A 15,673-nucleotide genomic window follows, 5' to 3' on the forward strand; every position below is an offset into this window, starting at 1 on the left:
AGAAATTTCAAAACTCATTGTAATTGGTCATTTCACCCAAACATCTCTTTCTGCTTAGACATAATCACATAGTCATCTGTGTCTACCTTTACAGCCCATTAAAAATAAAGCCCTAGTGAGGTTTTAATTTGTTTTCTTTGAGTTTCTTGGTATTTTCCAAATTCTGACAATGAACGTGTTACTTTGGTAAACAGGAGAAAAGGCATTAAAATACATGAAATTGGATGACATCTCAGAAGCTGTGCTTTCTCCAAAATTATTTTTTCCTATTTCTGCTAAACTGAAAAACTCATCTAGCTGGAGAGACTTGTTCCCAAGAGAGTCTAGTTGGTTTTGCTGAAATTTTTATTACCTTTTGTTTATTAAATCATTGATATCTGTTCTCTATGGTTGGGTAAGTTCTATCTGTCAATCCAGGATGATCCACTTATATGGGCTGCATCTTGCAAATAGGGCCTAATAAATGAATGTCTTCCATACTGGATTTTTAAAAATTATTGTTTTATCATAAAAATAATATATGCTAATAGTAAAAATTCTGAATTATACAGAAGGTGGTATGAACTGAAGAGATAAAGATATCCCCAATTCTAGTCCCCTGCTGTGGAGGTAACGATTGTTAACAATCTCCTTTGTGTCTTTTTAGATATTATCTATGCACAAAAAACAGAAAATGAAATCTCCTATACAATGCTCTTTCAACATGTCTTATTCATCTTTTCTTATTGTTGGATATAATTGTTTATAATAACAACTAGTGTTCTGTAGTATGAACATTCTAAAATTTATTTACTCAGTCTTCAATTGAGGAACAGTTTTGGGCATTATATCAAGCAGTGCAATGAACATACTGGCCCACACATCTTTAAATACCACTATTAAGATATTTATGGGATGAGTAAATTCTGGGTTAAAGAGTGAGTGTATTTTCAATACTGGTACTTATCATGAAAACTGCCTTCCAGAAGAATTATACCTATCTGTACTTCCACAAATAATGTAGATGGATAGAACCTGTTATTCAATACATTTGACAGCACTGAGTATTATCAATTTTTAGGATCTTTACCAATCTAACTACTGAAAAAGTGTTAGTCATAATTATTAATTTGTATATTTCTCCAACCATGAGTGAGGCTGAGCACACTTTCCTATGTTTACTAGCAGTCTGTATTTCTTACTCTCACTGACTGACAAGGGCTCTTTCTTACATTAAGAAAAGTGGTCTTTTATCATGGTGTGTCAATTCTCCCTCCCCACCCATCCTCTTGTTATATGTTCTTGATCCACTTGTTGAGAAGTTTTACATTTTTATGTGGATAAATTCATCGCTCTTTTCCTTTATGGCTTCTGAGTTTTCTAGTAGGTTTATTTTTCTAAGAAAGGAAGGAATGATTCTAATTTAACCTGTATAAACCACTGAAAGTAGCTGAAGAGGCTGGCTCTATTACTAACATACAGTGCAACCTTCTGCAAATTACTCATTCTCCAAGAATTTCAATTTCCTCATCTGTAAAATTAGAAAAGCCACTACCTTCATGGATGATTGTGAAGACCAAATAAAACAATGTAAGTTGTGACTCAGTGCACTGCACACAGGGAGTATAGTAGCCTTGCTTCCCCCAGATTTCAGACATTGCCATCACTTAGCTCCAGGGGGTGAGTGCTAGCTAGTTCAGTGGTGAATTCACATTTCCCTGGGAATCCCAGCACACCGACCAGGAGCTCAGCTCCTGGCTTGCTGTGGTAATGCACGATACATTCTTAGCACGGTTGTTAGAGCACCCTGGGATCTAAAAGCTTTTGATTATTTTTGGGATCTATGCTCACCAAAATGGCTCAGGGCACACAAATGCCAGTGACAACTGTGGGGGCACACAAACCCCAGTGATGACTACACAGTTACCCAGCTTTTGAGTAAGAGTGACGTCTTTACCTTACTTTTCATGAGAATGAAGGGAGGAAGTTGCTCCAGAGCAAAGAACAGAATTGAAACAAGAAATTAAAAAGTATAAAAACTTACATGGCATTTCCCATTCTCTTCTTTCATTAAAGGAGAATTCATAAGCACCACACAGGTTGACAGTCCTCTTTACAATAGGAAGAGAGACATGTATGTACATCTAATTGACAGTCTATTCTGCACATTCACACTCGGCCTCTTATCTGATTTTATTTATTAGGGCTACATAGATCAAGAAGACCAAATATTTCTTCAGAGAACTCAATTATTTAATAAACTTCTTACTTAAATGAATATCAAATCCCAAGCAATTTTAATTAGAAGGAATTTATTTTTCCTACACACTCTAAGCACTGTAACATCAGGGTTATTCAAGCAAGAAGCAAACCTAGTTCCTAATTGTTTCTAGAACCTAATTGTTCCTAGAACCTAATTGTTCAGAGTGGCAGTTGCTCTTTTGGCTCAATTTTAAGTTTTAAGTATCTAGAAAATACATGTGTTGGGTACCTATTGTTAACCGAGCACTCAGAGCTACTGTTCTAGTACCAGGCCCAGCAACACTGATCTTAGCATCTGCAATAAAAACTCCAGAATTAGTCACATTCTATAAACACATTTTAGCCAGAGAACTCCATTGTTCATTTTTTACAGAAATCTGTGCACGGAATATAGCACCATCATTTTCTCAAAGGTGGCAGCAATGATATCGTCCATGCTACATGTGCTTCCTCCAATGTGACCTTGATAGTTCTTTCTTTGAGAGGTGCAAGCTGTGTTCTCTCCTCTTGAAAACAAATGGATTCTATGACTGTTTCCACTAACAGAGGCCAGCAGAAGTGAGCCTATGTGACTTCTGAGGTTAGGTCACAAAAACAGCTACCATATATAAGGAGTTTAAAGGTCCAGAGATGACAATGGTGAGGAAGCTCAGGCCATGTGGAGAGAGCCAGGTGTTCTCCAGCCCAAATCCCATCAAGTCCTAGCCAAGGCCTGCTGCCAGTCTCGAGGATTCCACCCTGCCATCAAGCCACTCCCAGTCTTTGAACCTTCAAAGGATTGCAGCACAGAGACAAGGATTTGTGCACTTACTACAGTCAGTGCCACAAAGTTTTGGGGCAGTTTGTTACACAGCAATAAATAACTAGATCTTTATCCTAGGTTTACTTGAAAACAGGCTATCTTGCAACTGCTGAGGATAAATGATTCCCCAAAGCACTGCAAAACTTCTGCAGGAACAATGTGAACAGATTAGCCACCCTGCCCATTAATATCCTGCTAAACAGCCCTGTGTCAGGAAGCAGTCATTCATCTGTTACTCTCCACGTAAAAGCCAAACGATGGATTCCCCATAAGTCATCAGGCTGCTCTAAGATTAGTGGTGAAGGGGTAAATCTGGAGAGGGTCTTCCAAAATGAAAATAAAATATTTAGACCATCTTGCAAGTTGCTCTTCAGATGCTGCATTTTTCTCTTTCATCGGTTCCAGCTGACAACAGTTGACAGCCGCTTCTGTGGCTGTTTAAGCCGAAAACCATTTATCCTGAGAACATAAAGACGAATGCCAGACTGGATCTGATATATGTAAAAGTAAACTCATAGGATGGAATCGTGTCCAAAGAGCACATTAATAACATTATTATTATTAATATTTATTTTGCAAAGTAGATGAAATATGAATCCTCTGATCCAGGGTATAAAATAAACTCTGGATGGGAAACAGGAAATACAGTATTGATTAACCTGAATTTATAAGGATCCTCACTGCGGGTGGCAAAAAAAGCGGGGAAGGTAGAATAAAGAGCTTCATCCCCATGAAACCTGGCATGGTTGGTAGCAATGTGGTAGACCTGGCGACAGTACCACTGACTTGGTGTTTATGACATGTTTAAACAACTGGACCAACATACAAGGCAAGAATGCAAAATAGCCACAGACACATCCCAGCCCACATGTTCATATGGCATAAACTCAACATATTGGTATACATACATTTTCACATTAGCATCCATTACAGTAGATTTTGGGCATTATGTTATATATAATTTAGCATTCCCCTGCCTACTGTTGGTTAGCAGTAAACAGATTAAACTTTCTAACCATTAAGCATTATATTTTTTTAAGCCTGCTAGCTTCTGCATGTCTATTTTACTTCCATCTTAAGGTTTAAAAAAATCTAATTATCAAGGTAGATTCTGAACAAGACTTCAGTGCCCAGCTCGGGGTGTGGTGAAGAGTGTTTAGCTAAGCTTTCAATGGAAAGAAGAAAAAAACTTGAGGCCAAAAGAGTTTACATGGCTTGCCAAAGGGCATACCAATGGCTGGTTATTATTTTAAAAGATGAAGCTGAGATCAATTTTCAACAGCATAAAAGGTTCATGGAAACAAAGCCTGTTATCATCAACAATATGAAACTTGCCTAATTTCTGTGGACATCTTCTGAGCATCCACGACAGCCCAGGAGCTATGCTCGGTGACATAAGACAAACAGAATAACCTCCCTGTTCCTCTCAGTCTTCCTTAGGCAGGCTTCCAGGTGCTATAAATTCAGCTCAGGTGTCATTTTCACCATCTTCCAGGGGAGTCCTGAGCTCCTAGAAAGTGATCTTAATATGTACTGAGTGGTGCCATAGGAAGTGTATTCTAAAGTTCTTAAATCTAATTAATAGCATTTAAAAATATAGTCTCTATGCTTAAGAAAACTGAAGAAGGTTTTCACACCTGAAAATATGGGAAAATACTGTCAAGGCAATGAGACTTCTACAGGATGTAAGAGACCCACTATAAGCCTCACCTGGGAAGCCTTTGAACATGACCTCATGGTGATCCCAAGCATGACCTAGAGAGGCCAGTCCGTGAGCTCCTCTCATCCTCATGTGTGCCATAACCGAAATCTCTGATGCTTTATTCACAACAGGCAGAATCTAAAATGCCCTTTCCAGTCCAGAGAGTCTCTCCAGCTTAAATCGCTCCCCCAAACTAAATTCTCCCTGCTTTCTGTACGGGAGAGTCAGGCTACTGGAAATGTCATTCTTCACGCAGTACTCACACATCAAGGTCAGCTACCTCCGGATTAAAGCTACCCCGTTACAATAGTGGCTTTCAGGATGTCTCAAACAGGCCTGCCTGTTTACCTCTAGTTTTACAATCTGGGCTGCTTGGAAAGGTTGGACAGAAAGTTCTGAAGCCAGCTGTTGGGTGTATAAATCCATATCAGTTCAATACTATGGTCTGGGGCACAGAACCGGAGAGGCTCACAGGAAACTGAGGGGGAACTCAGCTTCTGTACCTGGCTCACAAATAATGAATCTTTTATGCAAAAGCAATTACATATACGAGGAAAAAAAAACTTTCCTTGAAATGGCAGAAGTGAAAAAAAACTATTGATTGGTTTTGTCCCCAAACAATAGGATCATTTCCCCTTTGCTTTCAGCCCACATTCTGGATGGCTCTGCCTTGGTCCTCAGCTGGCTGTGAGGTGCCTCCTGAGCTAGCCAGCTCCTGACCTCCAAGGACTGTCCCCCATGCTTCTGCGCACACTTAATGTCATTTGAATTGAGCTCCTCACCGTCATCAGTCTCCGTGAACCCACAGTGTTTCAGGTGAAGGATTCTGAGTTTCAACACTTCAAGAAGAGAAATTATAAAAGGAAATTGTTCTCTGGCTCTGCTTACTTTTTTTTTATTTGCTTAACATTTCCCCCCTAGCTGGTGAGCGTGCAATTCGAGTGACTTTAGAGCTAAGTTTAAACAGAATACTAGGAGTCAAAGAAACCTGTCTTTTTTGTTTTAAAGTTTTTATTTACTTGAGAGGGGAGGGGGAGGGGCAGAGAGAGAGAGAGAGATGGGAGAGAGAGAATCCCAAGCAGGCTCTGCACAGTGTGGAGTCCAGTGAAGGGCTCAATCCCATGAATGATGAGACCATGACCTGAACCAAAATCAAGAGTCAGACGCTTAACTGACTGAGCCACCCAGGTACCCCAAGAAACCTGTCTTATTATTAGAGCCTTTAACAGATGTAATAGAATCAGGCTCCTGTTAGCAAGAAAAACATCTAATGGTTTAGATTAGCTCCCTCAATTGTCCTTTCAAAACCTATTCCACCTCTCCATTCACTGTAGAAGATGCCATCTTGAAGTGACAGGTACTGGGACTTCTCAAGATGCTACTTAAGAGGGAGAAAGTAGTTTGCTGATTAGGACCATTAAGCAGTGCTTGGAGGGGAGAAGTCAGCTTCTTGTTGTGGCTTCTCATTTATATGGCTGGCTTAATCTAGGGTAAGGCTCCTGGAAATGGCCCTTGGAAACAAACACAGGTGGGTCGTGAGAATGAAAAGCAACCAACTACCTCAGTTAGCAAGAGCCCTCAGAGAACAGAATGCAAATTTAATTTTTTACTCAGGGATACATCAGAATATGCTTTTGTTTCACTCTTGAAGCGGATCTTGCTAAGTCATTTGTTTTGAGGACGAGTGCACAGTGTTTGCATGTGATGGGGGTGCAGCAGGTGCTGGGCGACAGGCCAGGGGTGAATCAGTGGGCTTTTTTAAGAGTCAGCAAATCAGGGGCAATCCTCTGTTGACCTGTGCTTTCATGCATGCTCTGGGTCATGATTCTAAACAGGAATGCTAATATATACAAGTGTGTAGGTAACAAGAATGACACCATTATGTATCTGTATCGGACTTTAGTTTACAAAACTCTGAAAGGCAGATATACAGAAAACTGTACTTCTGAGAAGTGAAATGATGTGTCCTAGATGAAACTTCTGTTTTATAGCAGAGGCAGACCAAACTCAGGTTTCTGGGCTCCTAAGCTGGAAGTCTCTCCATTGGCCCATGAAACCCTTTTCCTACCCTTGAAGATACAGCCATAGAACTCTGGGAATTAGCAGCAGCTTCCAGACTGACCTAGATCAGATCTAAGTAATCTTTTCACTAGGAAATAACAGAAACTGGGGTGCCTGGGTGGCTCAGTTGGTTAAGCGTCCGACTTCAGCTCAGGTCATGACCTCATGGTTTGTGGGTTCGAGCCCCACGTCAGGCTCTCTGCTGACAGCTCAGAGCCTGGAGCCTGCTTTGGATTCTGTCTTCCTCTCTCTCTGCCCCTCCCCTGCTTGTGCGCTCTCTCTCTCTCTCTGTCAAAAATATATAAACATAAAAAAAAAATAACAGACCCTACTGTTCCTCCCTCCTAGCACATCATCACCATTCACCTGGTGACTCAATCCTAAACCTAGGAGACATCCTTGTGTCCTGACTCTTCCTCGTGTCCCATGTGCTCTGCCTTCATAACAGGCCTTCCCTCCATGCCTATGCCAGCCTCCCATGCCAAACTTCCTTCACCTTTCATCTGGACTGATAACCCACCAGCAGCTCGTCCTCTGTTTCTCCTCCACCTGACAGTCCATTCTCTACCCAAGCAGAAACCACGCTAACACTCCTTAAAACTTGCCATCACACTTAGAAAAGTTTCCGTGTTGTGGCTCACAGAGTTCCCAGGCTCACCAGCTTCTCTGACTCACTGCATCTCACAAACATACCAACCTAGTTCCTGTCTCAGGGCCTTTCCCTAACCTTTTCCCTCCACCTCCTCCAGACTTTGCCTGGCTGCTCTTTCACTTCCCTGTTTTCTCAGGGGGATCTTCCCTGACTCTCCTGAAAATAAGCTACTGCTTGCTTTCTGCTTCACTGTCTCTGTACTCTACTGTCATTCACTGTACATATCACTACTTGAAATCACACCGCCAATGAACTTATTTCCTGTCCTTCCCAATAGCCCAGAAGCCCCTTGAGGACAGAGCCCTGTTGTCTTGGTCCCTGTGTATTGCCCACACCTGAACAGAACCTGGCACCCATCCGCTGAGTGTGTGTGTGAAAGAATAACATGCAGCAGATGGGAGAAAAGCCAAAAGTCCTTGGCTCCCCGAGGACTCAACAGATATATTATAGTCCAGCAGCATAAGCTTTTCCTGGATCCAGTGTGGAAAAGAATGGTATGTTAAGGGTACCCTTTATGCAATCAATAGTGCCCACAGTAACATTTACAAAGATGAATTCCACCACACTACCTTACATTTCTTTAGAAACTGCTTTACATTAATATATTATATTATATTATATTATATTATATTATATATTATATTATTATACTATACTAATATTATATTATATTATACTATACCATATTATATTATTAAATATTATAGAACTAAATTTTAACAATAGACAGGACAGCGCACCTGGGTGGCTCAGTCAGTTGAGTGTCTGACTCGTGATTTCAGCTCAGGTCAAGATCTCACGGTTCATGGGTTCGAACCTCGCATCGGGCTCTGTGCTGACAGTGCTTAGTCTGCTTGGGATTCTCTCTCTCTCTCTGCCCCTCCCCTGCTCTGTCTCAAAATAAGTAAATATTAAAATAAAAATAGACACGGCTAGCATGGTGTCAGGCATATAGCGGGTGCCCAGTAAACACACATTGCTGAATTTTAAAAATTTCTATCATCTGCCATCAAATTAATTATTTTCATTTCCTCATGTTTCCTCTATCCCTTTCAAAATACAAATATATACTTTTACACTGTCGTAACCACATATAGGTATTGATTTGTTTCCTATTTTACATTTTTTAACACTTTTTTGATGTTGCAACCCAGTCTTTGTAATTTTTAACAACTATGTAATATTCCATCAAGGTGCCTTGCTATATAACTCACCTCGCCTCTTTGGGGCATTTGGCCACTGAGTTCACTGAAAGTAAAAACACCACATAAATTGAGGTAGGATCAGAAGTTCAGCAGAACCAAACCCACATTCTGACCAGGGCAGAGAATCAACCCAACTGCATGATGTCTGTCACAGAGCAGCCTAAATTCTCTCTATTGCATCAGTTTATTGGAACAAACTGTAGATTGTCATCAGAAAGCTCCAAATCACTGCACAAATTATTTATGAAAGAATGACTTCAACCATTGGCCAAGTGTAGCCAGACTCAGGAAAAGGCACCAGAGGAGGAAGAGGACGGAAGAGGCAGCAGCTGTAAGGGAGCTGGAAAGACTTTAATACAGGCGCCAGTCAGAGCCTATTTTATTCCTCTGCTCTCTTGAGAAAACAGTCAGCAGTTTGTTAGGGGATGAATCAGTCAGAGTCAGAGGGGGAAGAAAGGGCTTGTATATCTTGAGGATTATTGTTAAAATGCTCGATAAGTGGTTGTAAAGTTATGCGGTTTTCTTCTTTTTCCTCTTTAAACATTTCCCCCTCTTGGTGTATAGGCGAAATAGTCATTGGCAAGAATTTGGGGAACATGGGAAAGTATGAAGAAGAAAGTAAAAATCCCCTGTAGTCCTGTGAGCTGGACTGGCCACTGTGACACGTGTGCTTGTCGTGCTCTCCCTTACGGATACATCAATCTACATAAAAGTAGAATAACAACACCTAGCCTACTCTTTACCATTAAACCTACTATATTGTGAACCTTTTGTTCGATGTCTCTAACAATTATTTAAAGTAACACAGTGTCGAATATGTGCAAAATAGTTCTTTGTGTTCAGATGAGGAAAGCAGAATTGATTTGTTTCTCCGTGGGTAACATACAGGTTGTTCCCAAATTTTCTTATAAATAATAATGCAGAACTCTTTGAATTCTTCTTAAATGAATTCCTTAGGGCAGTTTTTTTTTTTTTTATTTTGTTTGGTTTTGGTTCTTTTTAAACTGAAGTATAGTTAATACAATGTTACATTAGTTTCAGGTGGATCTATGAGTATCTGCTGAATTTTCTAGACGAAGCATAATAAAAAGACAACAATCAATCATCTTCCACACCAGCTGTCTGTGGCGATGATGGCAGAAAGACGGGACAGGGAAGTGAACCAGAGAGTAGCTATGTGAGAAATACAGGGAGTACTGCTTTGGTTTTTAACTCTGGTTTACCATAATTCTCATTTACCACTTTCATTAGGTCTTACCTCTATCGTTGATAGAAACATCTACCCTAAATCCTTCTCTCTGTGACACTGTGGATAAACAATGGTGGGGGATAACTAGACCTGCTAGTGGTTTGGATGACTACATAACCCATGGCTACTTTTACCATTAGAATTACAGTCTTGTTTGCCTGGTTATGAGTCTTCCTGTTGGAAGGGCACCTTTTCTCAAGGTTGTGGACTGAAATACAACTTTGCCTACATTTACACCATGTCCAAGAGCACGCAAGTGTGCTGACCATGAAGCAGTTTCTCATGACCTCACTCAGTCTCAGCATCTGAGCTACACTGTAATGGTAGCCACTGGACTTGGTTGAAATCAAACTTTCATTAAGTAGCAGAAAGATACAATTGCTGTTAACTTACACCCGGATGCAGCTATTTCCACACTGGGTTTAAAGATAAAATTCTGCTACAGAGGGAGAAGAACCCTGTAGTTTGGGAAAACACTTTAATCAACTTATTATTATTCATATTATTATTATTATTATCATCAAGAACAGGGAAGGTGAAACAGAGGAAGCTAAACCACTCTAGTAGTTAAGTAAAAGGATATCCACATAGGGGGTTGTAATGAAAGAAACCGATTTGTGGGAGCTTCCTTGGGTCAGGCCAAAGAGATGGGAGTTTAGGGAAGAGCAGGCACTAGGGAGAAGCCAGGAAATAATAAATTTCCTCTAAAGAGACAGCTGCTTCCTGGTGTTACTCCAGAAACAAGACAAGAGATGGCCAGTAAGTGATTCACTGTGGTGACAAATCACTGATTGACTGTCACAACTGTGATGCAGAAATTCAGTTTTAGTTTCCTCTCCATTATTTCCAATCTCTTATAAGTCACTGCACCACTTAGGGTATCCTGAGGACTTAAAAGGAGGTGCAGTGATCAATGTCATGAAGCCAACAACCTGCGGAGTGTTGCCAAGACCGTAGGGGTGCTGGAGAAAAGGGCCAGAAACAAGAGCTAGAGGAGGGCATGATTATCCCCATGAGATCTGCAGAAACTCCACAGGGCATGATGGTTGCATACAGCTGAATATTTTTGTTTGGATTTTAAAGGAAAGGGTAAGAGAAGGCTTGCGACCCGAGGGCATATTTGGTTATAACCACAGGCTGGTGATCACTCATTTTGAGGACCTAGTTTTAATGTCTTGCAGATATGGTCTCTAAAGATATAGAGGATATCAACCCTAAGAAAGTATAGCCTGAAGGAAATGTTAGAAAGTAAAAGGCTTGCTTTCTCCTCTTTGTTTTCTGGCTTTCAACAGAAGGTCAGGTGCAGCATATCATCCTTCACCAGCAAGAAAATCTGAGACAATTTCCTAAGGACAGGCCTCTGGCAGGATGTTCCTGGAGCTTAGTTTACTATTCCAACCACAGATCAATGTGTTTTAGACATTCCTTCTGATCCAAGGGGCACCACTTTTGGGTCAAGACAAGATTGCAGGCTAATTCATTAGGATATCAGAGAGACAATGGACAAAATTCAAGAAAACACACAGCAGATACCTTTGCATCCTGTCCTCTGCTAGAACTTTCAGGGGAGTCCTTGGGAAATTTAGAGGGCTCACTCTAAAACTTTGAGGAATGAGGGGCTGAAAACTGAAAATGAATTATTTAAAATATCCTCTTTGTAATTCACAGACTTTAATTGCACATATCAGGATACATTCCTCCTAGCTTACATATCACCTAGCTAAGGTAGACCCTTCTTTGGCATTTCTAGAGGATGTAGGAATGAGACGTGTTTGGGGCTCCAGAGGCTATCAGACAGCAGAAACAGTGCCCAAGAAGCCCTCGAGCTACTAAAGGATGGCTGGGTATGAAATGAGGTGAATCTCCTCCCTCGAACATTATTTATCTAGATATTAAGAGGCTATCTCCAGTGGTGGCTCAGGGCACACAATCTATAGCATAGATTGTAAGTATAAGTGTCTTCTCTGATGTGGATTTAGTACCTTTAAGGGACATAAGTCCTAGGTGGCTGACCCCTGCCAGCAGTTACCTTACTATAGGATGGGCTTCTATTGGGTTGTGAGAACCTTCTCAAGGCATTAGTCTCAGCTTTTCTAGATCCCTTACCTGCCCCCAAGTCTACAAAGGATGGTGACCTTCAAGAATTGATGGAAGTGTTCTTGGGGCACCTGGGTGGCTCAGTTGATTGTCTGACTTTGGCTCAGGTCATGATCTTGTGGTATGTGGGCTTGAGCCCTGCCTTGGGCTCTGTGCTGACAGCTCAGAGCCTGGAGCCTACTTTGGATTCTGTGTCTCCCTCTCTCTTTCTGCACCTTCCCAGCTCATGCTCTGTATCTCTCTCTCTCAAAAATAAACATTAAATTTTTTTTTAAAGAATTGATGGAACTATTCTTTAAACCATATACATCTACCATATCTACAAAATAGTTTCTTTCTGTTGATAAGTAATCTATATTAGATCTCCAAGAAATTGGGTTGGGTATGTAAGACAGGTGTCAGAGGCACACTTAGGGACTGTTTCTTTGAGGAAAAGATTTTTGACACCCAGTTTGTCAATTTTTATTCAACTTGTCTGAAAAGATATTGTCAACTTCCCTCATGAAATTTCTCTTGTAGAGTTCCCCATTTAACCCATTGCCACTCTTGTTCTCCCTTTTGTTCAGCCCAAGCCCTAGAGGCATCGACCACTTATTTTTCTTACTTCTACCTCTGTGTATTTCACATCCATCCATTGTTTGCAATTTTCATTATTATCAGTTGAACCCATATTCTCATTGGTCTTGAATGAACTGTTTGCTTGATAGACTGATTCATTCACTCATTCATTCTACACCCATTTTCTAAGTGCCTCTTTTGTGTTGGGCACAAGATAGAATTCCTGCCTTCAGGAATTTCACCACCAAGTGGATGAAACAGACACGTATGTGGACATTTCAAACAAGTGCAAAGCAAAACCAGAAGTGTTAGAAATGTATATACACACTCAGGGCACCTGATGGCTCAGTCGGTTAAGCGTCCAACTCTTGCTTTTGGCTCTGGTCATGATCTCGCAGTTTGTGAGTTCAAGCCCGACACTGGGCTCTGTGCTGACAGTGCAGAGCCTGCTTAAGATTCTCTGTCTCCTGCTCTCTGTCCCTCCCCAACTTGCTCTCTATCTCTCTCTCAAAACAAATAAATAAATAAACATTAAAAAAAAAAGAATACACAATCATACACAAGCACATGGGAGAAGGAACAATGACCCTGGGCTTTGGCGACAGTCCCTTGCTTGTCCCTCTTCCAGGGGTGGGTGCCTACTCTTCTCTGTCCTACTCACTGAAGCCAGGTTAATTTCCCAAAGCAGTGTTGCGAGGCCAATATTCCTAACAGGGATTCATCTAGCACCTGCAGGACTTCCTCACACACACATGGACTGATTATCAAAGGCACCTGCCTGTGTCTTTTTGCTGTGGCTCTAATTGTTAGAAAGTCTTTGGAATATATCACCTAACTACTCTGTTGTTAGAGAAGTCTGGCTAATGGAATTTTATTATGTTGGCCCATTGCCAAATTCTTAACAGATACTATGGTGTAAAGGGGCAAAGGTGGGAAGAAAGAACTGTTGAAAGGGAGTTAGAAGAAGGAAATGTAAGAAAGCTGAACACAAATGTTAGCTACTTTACGACTGTCTTACGGACCAGTTCTTTTTAGTTATGGTGACTTTGATTATCAGCGTTTGCACCATGTTCATAAAAAAAAAAAAGATACATGGTTTGATAAGAGTATCTTTTGATTCACAAATATAAATTATATGAAATTAATCATCTTCGGTTATGCATTTCAAATGTTTTCCTAACTAAAAGAATATCCGCTCATGAAACTAATGAGCAACAATCTCGACGTGTGGGCACTTTAAATATACATATGCCTCTGAATTTGAGATAGATTTTTAAAGATCTATTTTGGTCACTGTTAAAGTAAAGCAGGGCAAAGTAATTCTTTCCAACAGTAATAACCACCTCTTGGTTGTTCCAGGAATGACTATGCTCTGTGGATTTCTCAAATGGAATTTTCTTTGTACTAGGCAAATATTGAGACAACATTTAAGTTGGCTCGAGTCTGTCTATATTGACTTCAGGAAGCAGCAAATATCATGGGACAATACAAGGGTGAGAGAGGGAATCTTGCAGTCATTACCACCAAGGCAAGATGAAGCATACATTCACAGAAAGTTGACCATAAGGATTTTCTCTCACTAATATAGTATAAAAGGACAGACTAAGTCCTATTAAGTTTGGGAGAGTTTAATAGATATAAACAAAATGAGACTTTTGCATGCAGAAATATGGCTCCATCTACAATTTTCTAAACTGCTTTGATCTTTGTATAAAATCCTATTTGAATCATTTAATGTATTATCACAAGGCACATGGCATACATCCTACCTTAATGTGACACCATAAATGTCCTTATGGCTAGCTGTGCTCCCTGAATCCTTTTATGAGGATGTTATTGAGAATTTAAGCAGATCCTAAACTAGGACACCAGATTCATGTGCAATAAAATATACTGTTAGTCCCATGATTTAAAAATGGAAGATTATATAAATGCGTATTTCTGGATATATAGCTGGCCTAATATGTATTTAAAAAATGCAAAGTCCAGTTGAATTAATGAGGGCCTAATAGGAGAATGAAGGAGAGAAAAAGACGAATCAAATAAAGAACTCATCCTGTTTCCGATTCTGTGTCTCCCTCTCTCTCTGCCCCTCCCCCGTTCATGCTCTGTCTCTCTCTGTCCCAAAAATAAATAAAAACATTGAAAAAAAAAATTAAAAAAAAAAATAAAGAACTCATCAATAATAGACGAGTATAGACACCCCTCATTCAACTAATGTTCCATTCAAGTGACTTTCCTTGATTAGTGAGGCTAGCATCTTTACGTATCATTTAGAAAATCTTCCTACATACTTAAATGGAATGTGTTAATTAAACTTTTCTGTAGCAAACTTCAGTCAGGTTGTTTGGACTGCTTTTATTAGCTTTATATGAGCCTAACCAAATTGAATAGACTTTATTTTAATTTATACTTTAAATGCCTTCTTCATTCAATAAAAAAAAGTGAAATTTCCCTTAGGTGGGAGAAAAAGGATGATTTTTGCCATAGTTTCAATGTAGCATATGCCACAATTATCATCAAGATGTTGTTCAATATGTGGAGAAGGTGATTAAGAAAACACGTTCTGTGACACAGAAAAGAAAATGAAATTTAACTTCCTGCCGGATATGTTAACCAATGGAAAACATGAGGAAAACAATGTTCTTCTGTAGGGTATTTATATATTTGTCCTGGTTTGTGTTCTTTATCTGTAAACTGATAAGAACAGATACTACACCTGATCTTAGTCAAAAGGCCGAGAAGTGACTGTGTTCTTTACCTCTAAACTGTTCACTCTGTTTTGGTGAAGATTAGCCCTTCTTGTAATGTTTTCTAATTTTCTAAGTTACTCTTTCTAATGTTTCTAAGTTACTCTTGTAAAATAAACGAAACTTGGAAGCACAACTCCAAAATCAAGATATACTGTTTAATTACCGGGTGATGTTCTTACTACACTTCCCCTATGACTTACCCTAATTTAATAGGTCTCTTCAACATTATAGGTGGTACAAGTGGAATGGCAGGTGACATATTGTGTGACTAAACAGTTACTGTAGACAATATTATACAGATAACAAGACACATTCACACAGGTTGCATATGGCTTTATGACTTCAGCAATTCT

The 15,673-nt window shown here is 40.0% G+C and overlaps 1 protein-coding gene and 1 pseudogene across 7 annotated transcripts in view; both read right to left on the reverse strand.

The window, feature by feature from the left end:
- Nucleotides 1–15,673, reverse strand: part of FARS2 (phenylalanyl-tRNA synthetase 2, mitochondrial) — a 536,046-nt gene that overhangs the window by 78,980 nt on the left and 441,393 nt on the right. The window lies entirely within an intron of this gene.
- LOC115515176 lies at nucleotides 15,218–15,316 on the reverse strand (annotated as a pseudogene).

This window comes from Lynx canadensis, chromosome B2 (genome assembly GCF_007474595.2).
Source record: "Lynx canadensis isolate LIC74 chromosome B2, mLynCan4.pri.v2, whole genome shotgun sequence".
In the NCBI taxonomy this organism is placed as follows: domain Eukaryota; kingdom Metazoa; phylum Chordata; class Mammalia; order Carnivora; family Felidae; genus Lynx; species Lynx canadensis.